The sequence below is a fragment of the Giraffa tippelskirchi genome, chromosome 14, assembly GCF_054371585.1.
Source record: "Giraffa tippelskirchi isolate mGirTip1 chromosome 14, T2T-mGirTip1v1.2.pri, whole genome shotgun sequence".
Taxonomy (NCBI): domain Eukaryota; kingdom Metazoa; phylum Chordata; class Mammalia; order Artiodactyla; family Giraffidae; genus Giraffa; species Giraffa tippelskirchi.
The window spans coordinates 25,973,087-25,994,899 of record NC_137288.1 but is presented as its reverse complement, the minus strand read 5'-3'; the positions used below and the strand labels follow the sequence as shown (position 1 = coordinate 25,994,899).

At 37.0% G+C, this 21,813-nt stretch overlaps 2 long non-coding RNA genes across 2 annotated transcripts in view; one reads left to right on the top strand and one right to left on the bottom strand.

Moving 5' to 3' along the window:
- LOC145533835 (uncharacterized) overlaps positions 1 to 21,813 on the bottom strand; it is an 84,389-nt gene that overhangs the window by 16,696 nt on the left and 45,880 nt on the right. Inside the window, exons 3-4 of the long non-coding RNA XR_014074258.1 lie at positions 8,655 to 8,725; positions 2,882 to 3,108 (exon numbers count right to left, since the gene is read on the bottom strand). This is a non-coding gene — a long non-coding RNA (uncharacterized LOC145533835). The remainder of the gene's footprint in view (positions 1 to 2,881; positions 3,109 to 8,654; positions 8,726 to 21,813) is intronic.
- Positions 13,894 to 15,994, top strand: LOC145533836 (uncharacterized). Its single transcript, XR_014074260.1, has 2 exons — positions 13,894 to 13,973; positions 14,726 to 15,994. It is a non-coding gene; the product is annotated as an uncharacterized LOC145533836 (long non-coding RNA).

The following is a 21,813-nucleotide window of genomic DNA, read 5'->3' as shown; positions in this document are numbered from 1 at the left end:
GCTCAGGGGTAAAGAATCCACCTGTAATGTGGGAGATGCAGGTTTGATCCCTGGGTTGGGAAGATCCCCTGGAGAAGGGCGTGGCAACTAACTCCAGTATTCTTGACTGGAGAATCCCCATGGACAGAGTTGCCTGGTGGGCTACAGTCTATAGGGTCACAAAGAGTTGGACACGACTGAGTAACTAAGTACACGGTAACTCAAATGTTAAAATATCTTCTCATAAATGGTCAATAATGATGGCAATGGTTATAAACCAGTGTTTTATAGAATGTTATATTCTTTTCCATCAAGATAGTCAAAGGTTTTTTATTGAACAATATATTGACAATGAAGTTAAGCTATACTTTTGTGTATATTGGCAAGAATTTGAAATGACAGTTGCATTCAAAAGGCAATAAACCCCAGAGAGAACACAAAGAAACATGCCCAAATGCCTCAGTACATTTGTATATTTACCAGTGTTTTTCCCACATCAAATTACTTTCTCATTTTTATTTTTCCTCCATGAAAGATGTGCAATTAATAGCTCTGAAAAATTCATGAGTGAGGAATACCTATAGGAAAGTATTTCCCTGGAGAGGTACAGAGCAGACAGAAAGATTCCAGTTATTTTTCTTTATTTATATTGGTGTGATGCTTTTGCTTAAGATGTTGAATTTTCTATATTTAATTATACTGTTTGAAAATATTTGAATGTGCATATTATCCAAATCAACATCAAAGTGTTGTTCATGGACCTAGGAAGCACCCCAAAATAATACACACTCTAGTTGATGGTTCAGGTTTATACTACTCTAACCAAACTACCCATTTCATCCTTGGTCATAAGGCCTAAAATGGGATTATTTCTTTATAAAATACTGTCATATGTGATGACTGAGGACATACTTTATTTTTAAAATAGATATTGAAAGTCATTTGATCTCTGAAGTAACCAAAAGGAGAGAAACCTACAAAGAGGTAAAATCTGTGGGCTCTGTATATAAATCCAACAGAGTCTTGTGGGGAAAATCGTGACCTTTATCCACTGCTTGATTTTGGCCAGATCTTGTCGTGCTTGTTCATATATTTAAGCCATCTTAAAAATTATGTTTCTTATCAAAAGTGCTTTCTACAAACAGCAGGGAAATAGTAGTAGTTAGATGAGCTGGATATCTCTTTGGCCATCTGTGTTATCTATTGTATGAGTGACTCTTCACACACCCAGCTTATATTTTCATAATTGGCCCTCTAATCTAAATACCAAATGATCAGCCACGAATGCCAGCTTGACTGGGATGAGAATTGCAAGCATATGTACAGTACCTCGGGTTATTATTGTCAGAACACTACAAAATATGTCTGTGACTCTTGTATATAATTATACCCTTGGACTCATTACAGCTAGAAATGATGCTGTCTTTTAGTCAAGTCAGGATTCCTCTGGACCCAGTGTAAATGTTGCTCAGCTCTATTAAGTCATTCAGAACATAGATGACACTGCAGAAGGTTGTTTTGGGACAATCACAACTAAATTGGCAGATTAAAGAACATAGGGGAGTGAAAGACAGTGCTAGGTTGAGAAAGAAAATTGCACTCAGTGACTTTGTCTAGTTGGTGACAATACTCATCAAAGCATATTCCAATTTTTCTTTCCACATGCAGGGACAGTTCCTTTGCAGCTGATATGTAATATGTTCGTACTTTGCGTTTCAGTGATACGATATATTCACTATTTGGTTTTAAGAATGAATTCGCTTATGGTTGTAGTTGGTCAGGATAGAATGGGATATTAAAGAGATGGTGACTTTTTTTTTTTTTATCATCCTCAATCATCAAACCAGTCAATCCTAAAGGAAATCAGTCCTGAATATTCATTGGAAGGACTGATGCTGAAGCTGAAACTCCAATATTTTGGCCACCTGATGCAAAGAACTGACTCACTGGAAAAGACCCTGATGCTGGGAAAGATTGAAGGCAGGAGGAGAAGGGGAAAACAGAGGATGAGATGATTGGGTGGCATCACCGACTCAATGAACATGAGTTTGAGTAAGCTCCAGGAGGTGGTGATGGACAGGGAATTCTGACGTGCTTCAGTCCATAGAGTCACAAAGAGTTGGACACGTCTGAGTGACTGAACTGAACTGAATCATCTACAATTGCCAAATTCAAAGTGCTAGACAATGTTAAGTTGCTGAATCTAGACAACATTAAGTTACTGAATCTAGACAACGTTAAGTTACTGAAGTAGAGTGCCCTATGACCCCATCTCAGTTAGAATCTATTTCTACTTTGTATTTATTTGTTGTGACTGTTTTAATTCAGATCTTCTCATGATTGGCCTATCCTTACTCTTACTGTCTTAGTTCAAACAGTTTAAAGAATATCTCCTCAAGGATGCCTTCCTTCCCTGAGGTTCTTTTTAAAATTCCTTCTGCAAACCACCAACCCCTAATACACCATGCTGTTCGCTTCACATCATTTATCATAATCTATTTATTTAAATTATTACTTTAGTCTCACCACATTATAATGCAAGATCTTTGTATAAGGGCAGGGGTATTTTTTTTTTTTTTGATCACAGCTATATTCCCAAGACCTAGCATGGGACTGCACATATAGTCATAGCTCAGAAAATATTGTTAAGTGAATAAGTGTCTGTATAAATAAACATTTGAAGAACATTAACCCTAAACAAGTGGATTGATGCTATGGTGATAGGTAGTATATTAATCCCTAGTAAGTCAGCTCTAAGTGTTATATAATCAATTGTATATCACTGGTTCTAAACTTTTAAAAGTATTTTGGAACTTTTACAAAACTGAATATTGTTGCTATGTTCGAAAGTGTTTTATCTTCTTGAAACAGAGATATTTTTTAAAAATTGTCTTGATCTTACCTTTAATTTTACCCTTGTTGTAATTCAAGGAAGATTTTTTTTCCTGACTTCTTTTTCTTAACTGAATAAAGAGGCTGGTAGTTTGATACCAGTTCAGCTCATGACCAATTTCCTTTTGGCATTTAATTTTATCCTCATGTCTGCAATATTATGGTTCTTGCTAATCTTCATATCCAGAGGCCCAGGAGAAAATCCATTTGATTGATCACCTTTGATTGTTCTTGAATCTGATTGTTAGAAAAATGATGATTGTATTAATGTTTCAAATGAAATAGTTTTCTTTCAAATGTCATATATCTCTTCCTATTCTTATAGATTATATCTCAGTAGTATCACTGGGGCAACTTTTATTTTTTTCCCCCAAAAAATCTACTTTATAAATAATGAAATGATACAATCATGAAAAAATACAGTTGAAAGAGATCCTAACCATTTGGACTGCTTTTCAGATGAGGAAGTGAAGGTCTGGTGATATTTAATAAATTGCTCAAAGTCACAGAGGTAGGTGGTGGAAAATTCAGGACATCCTGTTCTTTCCATTAAAATATTACTCTGGTTGTACATTATTACTTTAATAATACATTTACTGTTAAGGGTTATTTATTCTATTAAGAGAGAGGAGTACATAAACCAGGCAAAATCTTACAACATCTTCGCAAATGTGTCTTATGTTTTATGACTTTGTACATGACACTTAAATTGCTGGCTCTATCAGGTACATTCAGAGCTCTTTTATCAACCCTGCAAAACCCTGTTCCATCATGACCATTGTATTGGGAGGCCCCTTGGGCATCTATTCTTCATCCAATTAGAGTTATTACCATTTAGGATGGATGTATTTTGTGCATACCCTCCAGATACTATAATCACAACAAGTATTATCTATAATTTATCACGCACAAAGGTCTAAATATCTTTAAATATGCTAGTTTATATTTATAGAACAGAAGCAGTATCTGTTACAACCCTGCATCTCCTCCTAGTGCCTAGTAAAATTACAGAAAATTGCAAGAAATTACAGGAAACAAATGAATGATTTGAAGGAGAGATTGTGAAGCAGCTCTCTTCCTGTCTCCTTCTAATCTTACACATTTATTCAATGCAGTTAGAGTTATTTCCCCTGCACTTGAATGAAAATTTAGGCAGGTTCCAGGAGTTTCCTTGGCAAGCTTTTGTAATAAAATATGCTACAGCCATGTATTATCACAGAACAGTCTCAATTCAGTAATTTTAATGCTTCATAAGGCATTCTTTTGGAAGAATGTCTAGAAGAGGCTGAAGCCCATCCCTGAGGTCAGAAGTGTGTTTTCCTATGATACATCACAGCTATTTTTAGTAAGCAACCTTTAGCTTATAAAGAATATGGGTATTCTTTTATGAGCTAAATGGTACCTACAGCCTCATATACTACCCAGTCTGTTCCATAGAACTTACTATGGGAAAGGCACCTTGGATCCTCTGAGTTCCTTTGTTATCACTGACAAATGTCTAAGTTGTTAGGGAAAACTAATAAAGGAAATATAGTTTTCACCATAGGGGAAAAATACCTCCTTATGTACCTCCTTCTAGTACACTTTTCTCAAAAACAGTATTTTTATACTAGATTGAGAGAATCATTTTTAATGATATCAAGCTAAAGCCTAGTGAAGTAATCTTTCTAGATTACCTTGCCGCTATCATTTTGTTCATTTCCTGGTTTCTCAAATATGGGTAGCTGAAGGTTTGTTAATTTTGTTCATGACACAGGTGACCTGCAAGAACTTAAGACAGTCAAATAAGTGTCATAAAATCTAATCATGGATTGTCACTTGGAAAATAAATAACTAGATATCTTAGGCTTTTATCTTCAAATTGTTGTTTAAAATTTGTAAAAAAAAATTAATTATTGTTTTGATTCTGCAGTGTCTATCAGTATAACATAAAACTCATCTCAAATGTTACCTACTTGAGAAAACTCTGCCTTACTAATAGAATTAGTATTTCAACACCTTATTCTAATTTTGTGCTTTCTCCATACTTCAAGCAAATTATTATAGGTTTTTATAATTTATTATCTACATCTAGTTTCCCATGTAAAAGCTGTGACTGTATCACTTTTGACTTTATACTTCTGACATATATCTCAGATACTGGTATATATTTTGCTTAAGCAGACCACAATTCAGGTACCAAATGATAATTTAAAATAGATACATAGAGTTATATGTCAGAAGTAGATTGCTCAAGATCAAAAGAAAGGTAAACAATATCTGCATAAGTTATATAAATATGAAAGGTCAGTATCCTATTTATTTTACATCCCAATCAGATGAGCAGTTATTAAAAATACAGTTGTGTAGATTTAGGACAATGGTAATACCAACCCTTTTCCTTTCAAAGGCCAATGATGAAGAACAAGTTGAAAAATAGAAATCACCTTTAAAAAACACATATAAGCTACCATTTTTCAGTAAGGAGTTGTTTTGTTCCTTAGATGAACAGAAGAAGGCAAAAAAATAGACTTGAATTCTTATAGTTATATCTAGTTAATGGATCATCTCACTAGATAAAATGCTTTTGACAGTCAATGCAGTGCTCTGTTTATAAATCAATACTTATCCTTAATTTTGTAATTTCCCATTTTATTCTCCATAGGCAAATAAATATTTGACTTTGCAGCACAAAATATTTTCTCTTTGAATGCTCTTTGCTATCAAAGTTCATTATGTAGTTACCAAATATATTTTGTCACCAGAGCATTCTCCTTTGAGTAATTTCAAGTGGGAAAATATTGCACTGATTCCAGCATTTATTCTATATAGAAATTGTAAGTTTCAACATAATGCATCTGGCCAGAAAATTCTCTAAGGAAATAAAAGAAAATAGCAATCATTTCAAAAGAATCCTCAAAATTTGACCAGATGCCATTTGAAAAGAAGTCCATGTATTTGACCAAGGAGTAAATAAACACTGCGGTTATTTGGCACAAAATCCTTTGCATGTATGTACTTAAATAAAGCTAATATTTAGGCTTGTATGTAAAAGTAAGTCTCCATATTAGAAATATTTAGGAGTTACTGAGCTTATCCTAATATCGGGGACTGTTGCATGTAACTGAGGAAAAACTGTATAAAATTCTTCTGTTTGCATATGAATACTTTCAATTTTTCAGTTAAAGCCTCTACATCATTGAAAATTAGTTAAATATATCAGATGCAGACATTCCTAACATATTGAAACACAGTCTAAAAAGTCCCTGTTCACAGTATTTTTTGGCTTTTGCTCACTACAAAAAGTGTGCATCAAAAAATGTTCTCAATCACCAATTCACATAATTGTTTAAATATTTATTTAATATTTCTTCACTTTGCTCAAATGGATATGATGGTGAAAATTATCAAATAGCTTAGTGAAGTTTGAATTCTATGGCTGTGTTAATTTCATTACCTGCCTGTCATAAGGCCTGCTAATGAACATATTTTGGCTTCAAATGAGCATGAATTTCTTTTCTAAGTCATTCAGAAGCCATCCAGACATTACTTTGTTCTAGGATCTTTTCTCTTGCAATGTCATATTTACTGGTGGTATTGGGTGAATTGATGTGCTTTGCCAGTTTTGAACTTCTGTGTCTGTTTTTGATACTGTTATGATTACTAGGTGCTTCTGAAAGAAGGATGGATGGAATTAGAAGTAGATTTCAGAATATATAAACTTTATATGTACATATATAGAATGGTGTCTATAGTTTTGATATTTCAAATAAACACTATTTAAACTCTTTGGTATCTCAAGGGAACATCTAGAAACCCTATATTGCCTATAGTTCATTTACTTTAAAACAACAGAGAGACAGAAGAAACAATAAATAAAATCCCACAGCCTCTGGAACAAAACCCACAATCACAGAAGGCCAATCAAAATGAAAAGGTATAGGATTATATCTCAGATGAAAGAATAAGGTAAATCCTCAGAAAAACAGTTAAATGAAGTGGATCTAGATAATTTTCCAGGAAGAGAATTCAGAGTAATGATAGTGAAGATGATCCAGGATCTCAGAATAAAAATGGAGATGATTCAAGAAACATTTACCAAAGGCCTAGAAGAACTAAATAACAAGCAAGTAGGGATGAACAATACACTAAAAAGCATCAATAGAGACTAACTGAGGCAGAAGAATGGATAAGTGACCTGGAAGACAAAATGGTAGAAATGACTGCTGCAAAACAAAATATATTTTAAAACAATAGAGACAACACATTTTTCTAAACTTCCCCCACCTTCAGATGTATTAATTCATTGCTCTATCACTTGGAAATGTTGAATCCACGTTCCTTTGCAGATAATGCTAATGCAATTATCTAGAAAGTGGAAGATAGAAAATCCAGATTGTGCTAGTGGTAAAGAACCTGATTGCCAGCGAAAGAGACATAAGAGACATGGGTTCAATCCCTGGGTCAGGAAGATACCTTGGAGGAGGGCAGGGCAACCCACTCCAGTATTCTTGCCTGCAGAATCCCATGAACAGAGGAGCCTGACAGTCTGTAGTCAATAGGGCTGCACGGAGTCAGACACACTAAAGCAACTTAGCATGCACACACACAGGGCTATCAGAAGACATATGCCTGAGACTGTTATTTCTACCTTGCTTACATTCTGCAGTTTAGTTAATCTATACCAGGAGGCCAGTAGTGCTCACTTTGGCAGTTCATATTTATGGTTCACTATAATAGAGATGAGGATAATTTACCTCCCATTTTGTTTTCCAAAAATCAGACATCTTTAATAGTGCTTCTATAGATGCATTTTAATTAGCAGAAACAAGTCTTATTTTTACATTATATAATTGTCAGGAAAAAAACATGAATTGATTAAATGGTAGATCTAAAAAGAATCTGAGTGATCACATAAGCAAATGTCCTTTTTTCAGAGAAAATGCAGAATGATGAAAGTGCATCATCCAATGATAAATTTCTAAGATTTAGCAACTATAAAGTCAATATTTGACAAAATTTGACAAGTCCTGTAGTTGACAAGTCACAGCTCCTAATGTTGGGCTCATATTGGGTCCTATACAGGCCTCAAGTTGGAGTAGAAGGAAAATATCTTAATATTTTGCTCTCTTTTAAAATAGAAAAAAAACAGTAAATAATATAGATTTGGTAAATGCCTTTTTCTTTTAGGCTCTCAAATTTCTTAATTAAATCTGAAAATGTATAGATGTCCAATGTTTAAAATTCTTTATTTAAAATTTAATTGTGTTTCTATATATCACTTCTCAAAATAAATCAAACATATGGATACCAAGGGGGGAAGAGAGGCTGAATTGGAAGATTGGGATTGACACATACACACTATCTACTGAGCTGGGTCTTTTGCATTGCAGGCATATTCTTACCATCTGAGCCACTAGGGAAGCCTATTGATACTATAAAATACTATAAAACAGATAACTCATGAGAACCTACTGTAGAGCACAGGGAACTCTACTCAGTGCTCTGTAGTGACCTAAATGGGAAGGAAATTTAAAAAAAAGAGGAGATATATATCTACATATAGCTAATTCACTTTGCTGTACAGTAGAAATGAACAGAACATGGTCAAGAAACTATATTCCAATTTAAAAAGAATGTTTAAAAAGAAAATACCTTAAAAATATATAAACTAGTGTCTACAATCTTTCTCTACTCCAAAACTATTTACTAAATTCTAACTTCTATATTTAACTTACTAGTGGCCATTTCCACCTGGAAGCCCCACAGTCCCCACAAATTCAACACATTCAAAATTAAAGTACCTGTCATCTCTCCAAAACTGGTTACTCTCCTCTGTAACCACGTCACAATCACACCATCATCAAACCTGTCACTGGAAGCAGAAAATTTTCAACATTATCACTGAGCTGATAAAATCTCTTTTGCTATTGATTTTACTTCCCTTTGTCTCTGTTCCTTCTCCCTCCTTCCCTCCTTTGTTCTGATTCTTAAATTTTCTGTTACTGAGAATGTTGTAATAATTCCTAATTATTGTCACCTTGCCTTTATCCTGGACTATTTTAATTCATTCTTCACCACTAAATACAAATATTTTCTCTCAAACACAAATCTGATTATGCAGTTCTATTTTCAGAGCCTTTATTTAAAAGGCCAGTGTCTTTCATAGATTAAATACAATTTGATTTGTACTTTCCCTTCCTATGTAGCTTTAACTTCCCTTCACATCCTGATCTCTGTCCTATTTTAGACAAAGAAAAACTGATATATGAGATTCCCCCAAGAATGGCCTCTTGTTTTTCACAAAGGCTATTTCCCTAGCAGCATTTTAACTCTCTGTCAATCCCTCTTTATTTTTCAAATGCTTTATTCGGTCTTACATTTCCACTCTCGAAAACACTTGGTACATAGTTCTATTATTACATGTTTCACATTTTATTGAAAACATTTGCTTACCTTTTATCTGCCTGACAAGGCTATGGGTTCCCATATAGTCTCTTGAGCCTAATTGCTAGATACTCCCAGTGATTGGCAGCTGCCTTGCAAAGAGTGGATCATCAGTGAGTGCCTGCCCAACAAAAATAATTTCCTCCCATCCTCTGAATATTTGAATGTATTTCCAAAGCATTAGTACATCAAGAAAGTATATCACCAGTCTTATAAGTCTTTTAAATATGTCATTAACATTTTCTATAAAATTAGTCATTTTACACATATGCATATGCACACAACACATGTGTGCATGCACGTGCACACAGCAAAAGCCAAACTCAGTCACTTCAAGAAATATATCTTAATCTTCCTTATATTTCAATTTGACTCGGATGGTTAACAATCTGTTTGCAACGCTGGAGACCAGGTTCTATCCCTGGGTCAGGAAGATCCCCTGGAGAAGGGAAAGGCTACCCATACCAATATTCTTGCCTGGAGAATGCATGGAAAGAGGAGCCTGGAGGACCATGGTCCATGGAGTCGCAAAGAGTCGGACATGACTGAGTGACTAACACGTTCCTGTAGCCATGGTTGCTTGTGTTTGAAATCACTTCCAGTGAACAAAAGATTTTGCCACATAGGACCTGTTACTGACTTAGTGGCCAGCAAGAAATAATCCAAATTGACCATGAGTGGTTTTGTAAGGTCAGCAGATGACATACATACCTAAGGATTACTGATAGAGCAAGGTCCTACCTGATATGCTGCTGCTGCTGCTGCTAAGTCACTTCAGTCATGTTCGAATCTGTGCGACCCCATAGACGGCAGCCCACCAGGCTCCCCCATCCCTGGGATTCTCCAGGCAAGAACACTGAAGTGGGTTGCCATTTCCTTCTCCAATGCATGAAAGTGAAAAGTGAAAGTGAAGTCACTCAGTGGTGTCTGACTCTTAATGACCTCATGGACTGCAGCCTACCAGGCTCGCTCCTTCGTCCATGAGATTTTCCAAGCAAGCGTACTGGAGTGGGGTGCCATTGCCTTCTCCGCCTACATGATATTAGAAGCAAGAATACACTACTCCTCTCTACACCGAGCCTCAGTCTTAAGCGGTAGTTGTTGGTGATGATCAGATGCTCTAGGGTACTTTCTAAAGAGATGGACTCTGAAGCAAGCTGTTGTTGGTGGTGTTTAGTCACTGAGTCATGTTTGACTCTTTGCAACTCCATGGACTCTAGTCTGGCAGGCTTCTCTGTACATGGGATTCCACAGCAAAGAATACTGGAGTGGGTTGCCTTTTCTTTCTCCAGGAGATCTTCCTGACCAAGGGAGTGAACCTGTGTCTCTTGCATTGGCAGGTGGATTCTTTACCACTGAGCCACCAGGGAAACTGTAGTTACCGATTTTTAATGGCTATTGTATTTGTGAAAGTGAAAGTGTTAATCATTCAGTCATACATGACGCTTTGCAACCCCATGGACTGGAGCCTACTAGACTCCTCTGTCCAAGAAATTTTCTCAGCAAGAATACTGGAATGGGTTGCCGTTTCCTTCTCCTTGTATTTACCTGCAAGGTTGTTGCAACTGTGTTCATTATCTTTCTGCCATACATTAAAAAAATTTTTTTTTTAATTGAAGGATAATTACTTTACAATATTGTATTGGTTTGTGCCATACATTGACATGAATCAGCCATGGGTGTACATGTGTCCACTATCCTGAACCCCCCTCCCACCTCCCTCCCCACCCCATCCCTCTGGGTTGTCCCAGTGCACCGGCTTTGAATGCCCTATTTCATGCATCAAACTTGGACTGGTCATCTATTTCACATATGATAGTATACATGTTTCACTACTATTCTCTCAAATCATCCTGCCCTTTCCTTCTCCCACTGAGTCCAAAAGTCTGTTCTTTATATCTGTGTCTCTTTTGCTGTCTCACATATAGGGTCATCGTTACCATCTTTCTAAATTCCATATATATGCATTAATATACTGTATTTCTGTTTTTCTTTCTGACTTACTTCACTCTGTATAATAGGCTCCAGTTTCATCCACCTCATTAGAACTGATTCAAAAGCATTCTTTTTAACAGCTGAGTAATATCCCATTGTGTATATGTACCACAATTTTCTTATCCATTTGTCTGCCGATAAATATCTAGGTTGCTTCCATATAGCTATTGTAAACACTGCTGCGATGAATATTGGGGTACATGTGTTTCTTTCAATTCTGTTTTCCTTGGTGTGTATGCCCAGCAATAGGATTGCTGGGTCATATGGCAGTTCTATTTCCAGTTTTTTAAGGAATCTCCACAGTGTTCTCCATAGTGGCTGTACTAGTTTGCATTCCCACCAACAGTGAGTATAAGAGGGTTCCCTTTTCTCTGCACCCTCTCTGGCATTTATTGTTTGTAGACTTTTTCTGAATAACCAAAAAATCACAGAAGAAATAAAAAAAGAAATCAAAATATGCATAGAAACAAATGAAAATGAAGACACAACAACCCAAAACCTATGGGATTCAGTAAAAGCAGTGCTAAGGGGAAGGTTCAGAGCAACACAAGCTTACCTCAAGAAACACGAGAAAAACCAAATAAATAACCCAGTTTTATACCTAAAGCAACTAGAAAAAGAAGAAATGAGGAACCCCAGGTTTAGTAGAAGGAAAGAAATCATAAAAATTAGGGCAGAAATAAATGAAAAAGAAACAAAGGAGGCTATAGCAAAAATCAACAAAACTAAAAGCTGGTTCTTTGAGAAGGTAAATAAAATAGGCAAACTATTAGCCAGACTCATCAAGAAAAACAAGAAGAATCAAATCAACAAAATTAGAAATGAAAATGGAGAAATCACAACAGACAACACAAAATACAAAAGATCATAAGAGACTACTATCAGCAACTATATGACAACAAAATGGACAACTTGGAAGAAATGGACAAATTCTTAGAAAAGTATAACCTTCCAAAACTGAACCAGGAAGAAACAGAAAATCTTAACAGACCCATCACAAGCACGAAAATCGAAACTTTAATCAGAAATCTTCCAACAAACAAAACCCCAGGACCAGATGGCTTCAGAGGTTAATTCTACCAAAAATTTAGAGAAGAGATAACTACCTATCCTACTCAAACACTTTCAGAAAATTATAGAGGAAGGTAAACTTCCAAATTCATTCTATGAGGCCACCATCACCCTAATACCAAAATCAGACAAAGATGCCACAGAAAAAGAAAACTACAGGCCAATATCACTGATGAACATAAATGCAAAAATCCTCAACAAAATTCTAGCAAACAGAATCCAACAGCATGTTAAAAAGATCATACATCATGACTAACTGGACTCTATCCTAGGGATGCAAGGATTCTTCAATATTTGCAAATCAATCAATGTGATACACCACATTAACAAATTGAAAGATAAAAACCATATGATTATCTCAATAGATGCAGAGAAAGCCTTTGACAAAATTCAGCATCCGTTTATGATAAAAACCCTCCAGAAAGCAGGCACAGAAGGAACATACCTCAACATAATAAAAGCCATATATGGTAAACCCACAGCAAACATTATCCTCAATGGTGAAAAATTGAAAGCATTTCCGCTAAAGTCAAGAACAAGACAAGGGTGCCCACTTTCACCACTGCTATTCAACATAGTTTTGGAAGTTTTAGCCACAGCAATCAGAGCAGAAAAAGAAATAAGAGGAATACAGACTGGAACAGAAGTAAAACTCTCACTGTTTGCAGATGACATGATCCTCTACAAAGAAAACCCTAAAGACACTACAAGAAAATTGCTAGAGCTAATCAATGAATATTGTAAAGTTGCAGGATATAAAATTAACACACAGAAATCCCTTGCATTCTTATACACTAACAATGAGAAAACAGAAAGAGAAATTAAGGAAACAATTCTGCCATACATTTTTTAAAAGTTCTTGATTTTGTCCTTTCAGTTCAGTTCAGCTGCTCAGTCGTGTCCGACTCTTTGCGACCCCATGAACCGCAGCACGCCAGGCCTCCCTGTCCATCACCAACTCCTGGAGTTCACCCAAACTCATGTCCATTGAGTCAGTGATGCCATCCAACCATCTCACCCTCTGTCATCCCCTTCTCCTCCTGCCTTCAATCTTTCCCAACATCAGGGTCTTTTCAAATGAGTCAACTCTTCGCATCAGGTGGCCAAAATATCGGAGTTTCAGCTTCAACATCAGTCCTTTCAATGTTCTTTAGTGAGCCTAAAAAAAGAAAATGTCCAACCTGGCTCTGGCTGAAAACAATACTATTATGTACACTTGGACATCCAGACCTAGTCTCTGATACTGTACTAACATTTATTATTTCTCAGCATTATTGGGTGAAGATTGTAGGACTCAATGGAGATAGAATAAATATTGTGTGACCCATAAAATCATTGAAAATCCTGAGGCAAAGGCTTTAGGCTGAAATTTCAGGATTAACCTCATGAACCACATGCAGAACAGTCTTGATGAAGTAGATACTTACATTGGAGACATGCTGTTTCCACCACAACTTGAATCAACAAAATGAATCAGTTTCTTCATATGGCTCAATTCTGAATCAGAATCTCACGCAAGTGTGTCTAACTGTCAGAACCAGCCATATATTTTAACCTAACATCCTATGAAGCTCAGACATATGATTTCTTTGTATTTAAACCTAGAAAAGGTACGTTTCACAGTGTAATAAATTATCAAATGTAGAAAATGGCATTTGACCACTACATGATCCATTCTCTCTCTATTGCACTCACTCTTTCAGTTATATGTTTCTGATATAATCATATTTACTTAATATACTTTGAAACTATGAAATTTGTTGGTGTTTGTATTATCTACATGAAATGCTTTTCCTATGTATATTTTTATTGGATTATGCCTTGCTATTAATACTGCCTTCACTATTTTCTTTCATTTGTGCCTGTCTAATATAATTTTTATCTTCATTTTATATTTATGCTTGATGGGTCAGTTTAAAAAAATATCTCATAAATATGAAGTCATTTAATGTTTATTTTTAATCCAATCTTGGAGTCATTTTAGGGAGTTATTTTCCTAAGTGAAGATTTCATTTTTACTCCACATCATTAATTTAAATCACTTCAAAATCTAATCTGCTAGTTGCTACATCCATCAAGATTTTAGTTCAGAAATCTTATTTTTCCCCCCCATTGAATCCTTTCAAAATAAGATTGTCCCTCTTCATGACATGTTGCTTTGGTTTCAAAGGAGCAGCAAGCATCCTCTTGAAAGCTGTTGAAGACACAAAGTCATTTTTCAAAACTTGTGTTTCCCTTCTTGCAGTAAGTCTATTACAGGAAAGTCATTGTGTCAAAATTTGGAAGAATTGGACCCTCACCTTACTTTGCACTGTAGAATTCCTTCATATTTCTCAATTTTTTGCCCTTTTTATTTTATTAGGTGATACAAAGGGAATTTAAACTGGTTAGATATATGAAAAAGATGAGAAAATAACCAGTGTACAGGAAGACAACCTAGAAAAAGCAGTAGCCGAAAGCATGATTATACAACACTTAAAAGAGTGAGCAGGTGTCACAGGTCCTGGAGGAGAGCTGAAGCCACAGAAGAGACGTGACTCTGATGAAAATGCCACTGGCAAGTGTGTATGTGGGGGGAGGGGGATGCTCTATTCTTCCCTCCTGCTCCCCATCCTCTTTCGATGCTTCTTTTTGGCCAAAAGAAGTGAATGTAAGGGACACAGGAGCCTGGAAAATGCACTCTGAAAGATTTGTCTTTCCTTTTCTAAAGAAGCAGAGCAGAGAAAAGAAGAAAAGATAGTAAACAAAACCAAATAGGTATTTTCTGCCTATGTTTCATCAGCAACATTCTCATTCATCTGTGAACTTCAATTTGTCATATAAAACTTTATGCTCCCACCTAATTAGAGGCAACTTTCTGTGTTTAAAATGAAGACACTCTCATCCTCTTTGTAATAAGAAGAGATTCAAAGTCTCAACAATTATGATTTTTTACCATAGTAATGACAAAATACTTTGAGTTCTGAACATGTAGTCAAGAGCAACTATAAAAAATAAACCTAATATTAAAAATATTTGCTTGAAAGCAGTGGAAACCTACCAGGGCAGCATGGACTGATGGAACTTAGGCATCAGATAAAAGGCAGATGCAGAGACATTGAGTCTATCATCAGCACTTCTTTCCCTCTCAAGCATTTGGTAATTCTCAAGAGAACTGAGAGATTGACTATATGAGAAGAGTTTCTGGTCATCTTATGAGGCTAGAGGGTCAATAACGCCACCAAGTTGTAAAGGCCCTAGAAAATACCTAAAGTTTCCACTGATTTCTCTAAAGAAAATAACAGGAGAAACATACGCAGTCCTTTCAAAGCACTATAACAGAGGAGTCTCTGTGTGGATTAGGTTATCTGACAACCCCCTTAACTGCCTCCCGGAAGCAGAAAAAAAAAGTCTTCTGCAGAAAAGTACTGAAATGCATAGCCACAAATGGTCTCTTAAATGTTTCATCCACAATATCTAGAAGCCAATCAAAATTACCAATATGCTATGAGAGAAGATTAAATGATGAGAAAGTGTATGTGAGAGAGAGACAGAGAAACAGAAACATACCCTTGGGAAACACAGATACTGGAGTTAATAGATACTACTTTCAAATTAAATGTGCATCTAAATAAACAATATCCAGTGACCTTTGAACAACATTGTGATTAATCTTCGACTGTCAGCTCTTCATATCCATAGTTCTTCCACATTCATGGATTCAACCAACCACAGATTATGTAGTACTGTAGTATTTACCGTCGAAAAAAATCCACCTATAAGTGGGCCCATGAAGTTCAAACCCACATTGTTCAAGGGTCAACCGTACTTCTAAATAATCCATGAATTAAGAAAAAATAACTATGAAAATTAAAAATTTTGAACTGATTGATTGAAGAACAAAGACACAACTTATAACTCTCCCACTGTGTCTTTTCAGAAGCTTCAGTGTTTTCATTTACTTCCTTTACAACTGGAGCTTCATCAAACCTGTGTCTTAAAGACTAGTTTACATGTGGCTTTTCACATCACCTAGACCTGAGGCAGAGTCCTCTTTCTCTGGTGCCCAACTCAAAACTAGGAGCTTTATGGATTATCTGGCAAAAGGTTCCAGAGAACACATGCAAATTTAGAGCTGTTGCCTTCACAGTCCAGGGAGCCCCGCAGGTGTTGTATATTTGGTCACATTAGTGCAAGATGAGACACCTCGTCTCATTTTAGGGGTGATGTACTGACATGTCAAGCACCATCTGCTCCCTAAATCCTTCCTTAAAATGGCAGAGCACTGAATTTTGCTGTTTTATTCTCCCTCTGGGCAAACATATGCTGAACCATTACATCTGGGGTGTTTCCCCTTCCTGCTCACCAAGGACAGTCAGTGAAGAGGAGCAAATTATGTTTGGTGGGACCTCCATAGGACCAACGTTCCGGAGACTTGAAAAGCGTAATAGGGAAGTTGACATATCCCTGAGGGAAGATGGGGAAATCATAATATTATCTCTCCCAGCTGAAAGCACACTGTTCTGATCATCCTTGATAATTGGTATGGGGAAAAATGCATTTTGCAGATCAACAAGGACGCATTAAAGCAAAACATGTGTTCATTTTCTGTAACAGAGATACCATATCTGTTACAGTAGCTGCAATTGGAGTGACTCTATAATCATATTTACAAAAAATCCACACTGATTATCAAGATGCAGTTGATTTTTATGACAACCAAACAGGAAAATTAAAGGTAATAGTTAGTGAGAGGAATAGTATGTGTCTTCCACAACCAGCATTAACTACCACAATTCTCTGAGGAGTGTGATAGTCTTTTTTTGTTACTACAGTGACAAAGAAATTTGGTTCCAGGGTTTTCACTTGGCCTTTCCTACTTCACTGGCCTTCACACTATAGGTCAGAGAGCCAGTGTAGGTGCAATTTCTGCCAATTTTTGATTATGTAGCTTGCAACATGGTCCCAATTAAAGATGGATTTGGATCAAATCTGCATTGATTACCTGAGTTCCATAGTTCTTTTCTCTTTTACTGACACTTGAGTCAAGGTGGTGTGTTAGTTTCTTAGGAATCACATCAACTCAGAGCCAATATAAAGTCTTTAAATCCTGAGTATGTCTTTTGCTTCAGTGTCTGTTCACAGTATACACACTGTGGCAAGATTGAAGGCAAAGGGAGAAAGGGGCAGCAGAGGATGAGATGGTTAGCATCGCAACTCAATGGACATGAATTCAAGCAAATTCTGGGCGACAATAGAGGACAGAAGGGACTGGTGTGCTGCAGCCCATGGGGTGGCAAAGAGTCAGGCACGACTTAGCGACTGAACAACGAACAACTGTTTGTTATATTACATTGCCTCTGGTCCTTTTGGAGAAAGATGCATGATACAGGGCGCTCGGGGCTGGTGCACCGGGATGACTCGGAGGGATGGGATGGTGAGGGAGGTGGGAGGGGGGTTCTGGAAGGGGAAAACATGTACACCCATGGTGGATTCATCTCAATGTATGGCAAAACAAATACAATATTGTAAAGTTAAAAAATAGATAAATAAACTAATTTAAAATTAAAAAAAAAAAGAAAAGTATATTCTCAAGGGAGGTCTCTCTCTGAGGGACTCAGCCTGTTTTCTAATCAAGGGGCTTCCAATCTGTGATGGAGTGACTAACTGTCTAGTTTGGGATTTTCCAAGCATATGTGACAGTCAGTGCTAAAGTACCTGGGATGGTCAGTCATCCTGTGTGTGAACTGACCTTGTTTTGGGAACTGGGAGATAGTAATATCTCATGATTATGCAAAATGAATTTCTGTTCACCAAACTTAGATCTTAGCCTAGTGTATAGATCTAGTAAGACTTCGATAGGCTGCACATCTGTTTTACTCTCAGGGACTTGGAGTTCAGTTAACCATCACCACAAAATTATGTGTGGGTCAAAATACTGTGATTACCACTGCTGTGCTGCCTGTGATCGTCATTGAATGCACGCGTCTCCAAAACAAACCTTAGGGCCTCATTCTCCAAGATGCCATTATTACCACTGAAATCAAGAACTTCGATTCTACAACCCAAATCCACATTTATCCCTCACCCAGGGATACATTCACCACAGAGGTTTTTTAAGAATTCTCCTATGTCAGGTTGAGTCTAGAAAAATAGTATAGATGATCTTATATGCAAAGCAGAAATAGAGACACCAATGTAGATAATAAATGTATGGATACAAAGTGGGATAGAAGGGGATGGGAGGTATTGGGAGGTGGGTATTGATACATATATACCATTAATACTATGTATAAAATAGGTAACTAATGAGAACCTGCTGTGTAGAACAGGGAGCTCTACTTAATGAATTGTGGTGACCTGAATGGGAAGAAAGTCCAAAAAAGAGGGGATATATGTATATGTATATGGCCAATTCCCTTTGCTGTAGAGTAAACACCAACACAACACTGTAAAGCAACTATGTTCTGATAAAAATTAATTAAAAAAAAAAACCACCAGTATTCTCCTCACAAGTGCATTTATCAACTCCTTTGAAAAGGAATGTCTTCTAGGCACTCTGAGGATGCATTGCTGAGGGAGAGTGAGGTGACCACTTTTCTCGGATCCACGCAAGCATTACTGTCTCCCTAAGACTTGAATGCCCTCCTCGACATCATGCCAGAAAAGGTCCAGCATTTCTGACCTCATTAATATAAGCTATGGAGAGCAGACTTCAGGAGCCAACTGAACAAACAGAGGCAATTCCAACTTCTCTAACCAGCACTTTAATTCAGAATGAAATTTAGTGCAACGTTATAGTAAATTTGGCTTCAAGTACCATTAAATTTTGTCCCTTTGGGGAGACTATTTAAGTCCATTACCATGATTTTCTCCAGGTATGTACAGATACAAATTAACGATATTTCAAGATTCCTCTTATGTGTGCAATATTCTCCTGAAGGAAACCTATTCTTTCCCTGGAATATTTTGGAAATAACTACTGCTATTGGCCTGGAGACAGTTAAGGGTTGCAGGAAAGGCTTAAAAAGCCCAGGCATGCACAAACTGTCAGGTGACATAATTAAGTACTATCAATTTAACTGATGGCCATATTTTTGTCAGTGAAATTGGAGCTGGTCCTGTTGGTAAGAAGGATGAGGGAAATTTAGTGATTCAAGATTCTCAACAGTGTCAGTGCACACGAAAGTCCCCTTCCCAAATCTCAGAGTCCCACTACTTCTTCACAAATGCCTTAGGCTCAAGCAATAATGTCCTGACCCTAACTAAGGGACTGATGGTGCTGTGTAATCAGCTTGTGTTTTATTTATGCTCTTGCACACCTACATTTTATTCAAATTCTCAGCCGTATCTTCCCTGCAGCTATGGGAGTTGATGCAATTTTAAGTTTACCCTAGAAGTGTTTTAATATCCCAAGGCTGCTTTTAACTGAGAGTTTGTACATTAGAGTGTATGATTTTTGGTTTTTGGTCAACTCTTCTTTATCTTTAGAAGTGGGCAGCATACTCTTCTGTGTTGTTGATACACTTGTTACCGTCTGAGTGGCATACAAGAAGAACTTGATTTTCTGAAGCCTTGACATTGAACAGCCCTTCATCTCCAGCATCTACAGATGATGAGTTAAGTAAAAATGATGTCACGGCATGCCACAAATTACTGTTATCTCATTTGCCATCTGCAAGAGCATCATGACTGTGCTCATATTCAAACAGGTGATAAGCTCAGTCTGAAAACCCCATTGTGAGAGGTGTGTTTCTTGGATCACTGCTGATAAAATACTATAATAATCAGTGTCAAATCAGGAAACACATACCTCTCTAAATGTTTTAAATCAAATGAATTTAATGCACAAAATTAAACAAAAGCTATAGAAGCTGAGAAGATGATTATTGGACAGTGAAGCAGCATAGATTAGCTGTAACAGGTTGTTAGATCTCCAGGTGGTGTGGAGAAATAGACAAAGCAAGGTGGTAAGGATGCCAGAGCCAAAGAGGCTTGTCAAAGGGTCACTAGGCAGCAGCTGAAAGTATACAGACCTGTTCCATTGGTGTTTGAGTCATAAGTATGTAGTCTTTGCTGGAAATAACCCCTAAGAAAAGAAGGAGAAAAATATACTGGCTTGTTTCTTCAATCTGTCTTCTAATCTCTCTTCAATGCCCAAATTTAGCCAAACCTTGCCAAAGCCAGCTGACAAAGAGTCAGGGATCAGCCTTCCAGTCATTCAGAGCTCTAGATGGGAAAAAGTGGGGAACATCTCTGCAGGCAAAGCTTAGTGCTGGCTCAGTGGGACCTGCAGTAGTAGAAGGAAGGAAGGAAGGAATGGAAGGAAAGAAAAGGGGAAGAATCCTGGAATTGTGGAGATGGTGGGGGAGAGGAGCTGATGAAGGTAATGGGAGAGTTTGATAATAGTATGGACATAGTGGTAGTATGGAAGCCTGAAGCTCGGATATTTTGGCCACCTGATGCGAAGAGCTGACTCATTGGAAAAGACCCTGAGGCTGGGAAAGATTGAGGGCAGGAGAAGAAGAAGGAGACAGATGATGAGATGGTAGGATGGTGTCATCAAATCAATGAAGATAGGGAAGGACAGGGAAGACTGGCATATTGCAGTTCATGGGGTCACAAGGAGTTGGACATGACTTAGCAACTAAACTAGAATAACAACAGCAACAATGGATAGTGATATGAAGTGAAAAGCATCTCTGTCACATTTGTGACCTCCTTATCCAAGTTGTGGGTAGCATCCCAGAGAAAGAATGATACCATGACATTTTCCCTCTCTAGACCTCTATTGAAAAAGGCACATCTCTGGGCTGCCAATGGTCATGTCTCTCTGCTTAATATGGCAGACAGGACATACCTAAGAGAAGATGTAGGGCACTTCATTGCTTTATGTGAACCTATAATGTTAAAGAGATTGCATCTAATGCATTGAGAGTAAAGATGAAGACTTGGGAAGAGTCAAATGATACCTAAGCCACATAACACTTCCTACCAGCTCAGCACTTGTTGGTGTAGGAGTTCCAGAACAGAGTCCCATGTGGAAGACATTTTTCTCTTCCAGGAGGCACTGGTGTGTCTTCTGCCAAAAGCAGTTCTCAGTGGCCACCCTGGCCCCCAAAGAAAGAGAGAGACCATCCATGCATGCTACTTGTAATATCAGCAATATTTGGGAAAGAAGTCAGTATCATTTCTCATGCCACAATTTTCCAAGAGTTTAGATTCTTGTTTTTGAACCTAAATTTAGGTTCTCATTTTTAATGTGAATAATTCCTTTGTGACAGATCCTAAATTGTTTATATATAGTTTATGCCTTATACTCAAAATAACATATGGGATGTCATCTGTTAGTTCTGGAAAGTTTGACATTAATGAGTGCAAAATAGTAAGACAAAGTTATATCTATTAAGATCAAAACCGAGACAAAACTCAACATGTGCATGTAAAAAAGATATCTTGGGTAGAAACATA